The sequence below is a fragment of the Uranotaenia lowii genome, chromosome 3 (genome assembly GCF_029784155.1).
Source record: "Uranotaenia lowii strain MFRU-FL chromosome 3, ASM2978415v1, whole genome shotgun sequence".
Taxonomy (NCBI): domain Eukaryota; kingdom Metazoa; phylum Arthropoda; class Insecta; order Diptera; family Culicidae; genus Uranotaenia; species Uranotaenia lowii.
The window spans coordinates 13,682,101-13,684,382 of record NC_073693.1 but is presented as its reverse complement, the minus strand read 5'-3'; positions in this window follow the sequence as shown (position 1 = coordinate 13,684,382).

Genomic DNA, 2,282 nt, shown 5'->3' with positions numbered 1-2,282 from the left:
AGAAACACGAATGAGGACCTGTTGCTCCTGTCGGTGGTTTTTATAGACACATCATATTCCTTCCTACAGCTAGCAGCCCGACCCAGGCCGAAATGATGCTGATGCTGATTGAATGGATGCTGTGCTGTGGCTGATTTGGTTGGTTCAGCGTCGAGCGACTAACCTGTGTGTACGATGTGGTTCGATGCTTTGATTACGTTGCTGCGAATGGGAAAACGCGCGCGCTTTTTTCATCCGTCGGTTTTGATCAAATCGTGCTTAGACTTCTCGTGCTTAGAAATTCTTAGACTTTGGGAAAATTTTTGAACTGAAACTGAAAAGGTATCTGCAGTCGCAATCGTTATTTCAGCGATATTGGGCCCAGAAATGCGCCTTTCGGTTCGCATTTGGAAACGGGTGACGAAAGTTTACTGGTCATTTCATGTGATTGAAAGTTGTGCGTCAAATTTTGGGCGCCGACGAACGATAATCGAAGCAATATTGATTATCAAATCACAGACAATTTGCTAACACGGATTGGAATGTGCCGTGTTTAAAAAAAAATTTAAAAAAAAAGTGGCTCCATAGAGTTAGGTAGTTAATATGACTTTGTTTATCGTCCTTAACCACAGATAGTAAATAGGACACAAAAGTTTGATATTTAAGTTGGACAACTCTATAATCTGCTAGGTTTACGAAAGAAGTGTTGAGGTTTCAAAGTCTGCGAATAAAGAAAGGCGATCTATGAATTGCAGATTTAAGATTAACAGCACGGTGTTTTTTTCGAACAATTTCAATAAAAACAACTTTGGCATCCCTAAAAAATTTACTCTTGCCTATTCAAGGCACTATTTATGAAAAATATCTATTAGTTTCTTGAGCCTAGATGTGTAAAATTCCTTCAAAATTAAATAATAACTCCAAAACTTTTGATGAACCAGATCTTTATTCTTTTTAGATTCTTCTTGCAATATCACGTACTTCACTTTCTCAGGAGCAAAACTTGTTCTAAAAGTTTTACAGTATGCTAATTACATCAAATATTGTTTTTTTTAATCTATCTTTATATATAAAAATTAATTTCTGTCTGTCTGTCTGTTCCCTATAAACTCGAAAACTATCGTCAAACGGGGCATTATGCAAAATATTTGTTCAATCACCATTTTTTTAAAATGTTTTTATAAATCAGTTTACCTGTCTGGGGTTAGATGCAATAAAATGCAAATCAAAGAGACAACTTGTAAGTCTCGTTTCAATATGCTCGAATATGATTGTTTTGCATCACGCATTTATCTACATAGAAATTTCATTCATCCAAACGTTCATTTTTATGATTTCAGCCAGTAGAATTTTTTGTAGTATTTTTTTACCCCTAAATGTATGCAATATCCTTATGTTCAGAAAAATATAAAAATTAGTTGCAACAGAACCAGAAATTACTGCAATTTGTATTTTTATGCATGATGGCTTTTATTTCATCGAAAATTTATCAAAAACTAGTCTTCATTAAAATCAAAGTTTGTTGCAAGTTACCCCATTTTCTAAATATAGTGAAAATCGCATGTTTTTGTAATTAAAAATAACTTAAGAATCCAATAATTTTTCTGACTATAACGTCAGTTTGATGTTCTACTAACCTAGGGTTGTCATCCGTCCCGCAAAAGCGGGACATGTTCCGCTTTTTTGTTGAATGTTCCGCCGTCCCGCTTTTTGCTCAAAATGTCCCGCTTTTTTTCTTGGAAAACACTTACAAAGTTCACTGACTTACACTGAAAAAAAAGCAAATTTCAGCCTCAATTTATCGTTAATTGATTCCACAGAGAAAACAATTAAAATACGTCTTTTTTCAGAAAACAAGCAACATTTTCCATTAACTATGACAATACTGAATAACTTCAAAGTGAAATTAAGATTGAGATTTAGTTAAGCGTTCTTGAAGCAACCAATGCAATTTTGATAACTTTAGTATGTAGAAAGTAATGTTTAAGATAATTGATCTTAATTTTTGGACAGAATCTTAGTAAAATTGGTTTTCGTCATACACCACCTTTATTGACTCAATTGTCCAAAATAAAAGATGATGAAAGTTTGCTTGAATTTTAAATGTTCAAACAAATTAGAAATATATCTGTAATTAAACAAAGGTTTTTAACGCGGTATTAAATCAGCCGTTTACATGACATATAACGTGTTAGTTTACGAGAGCCGTGGAAATACGAGATACGTAAAAGTTTGACTATACAACTAAGCTTTTTTAAAGATTTCCTTAAATGTCCCGCTTTTTTTGGCTGTGTCCCGCTTTT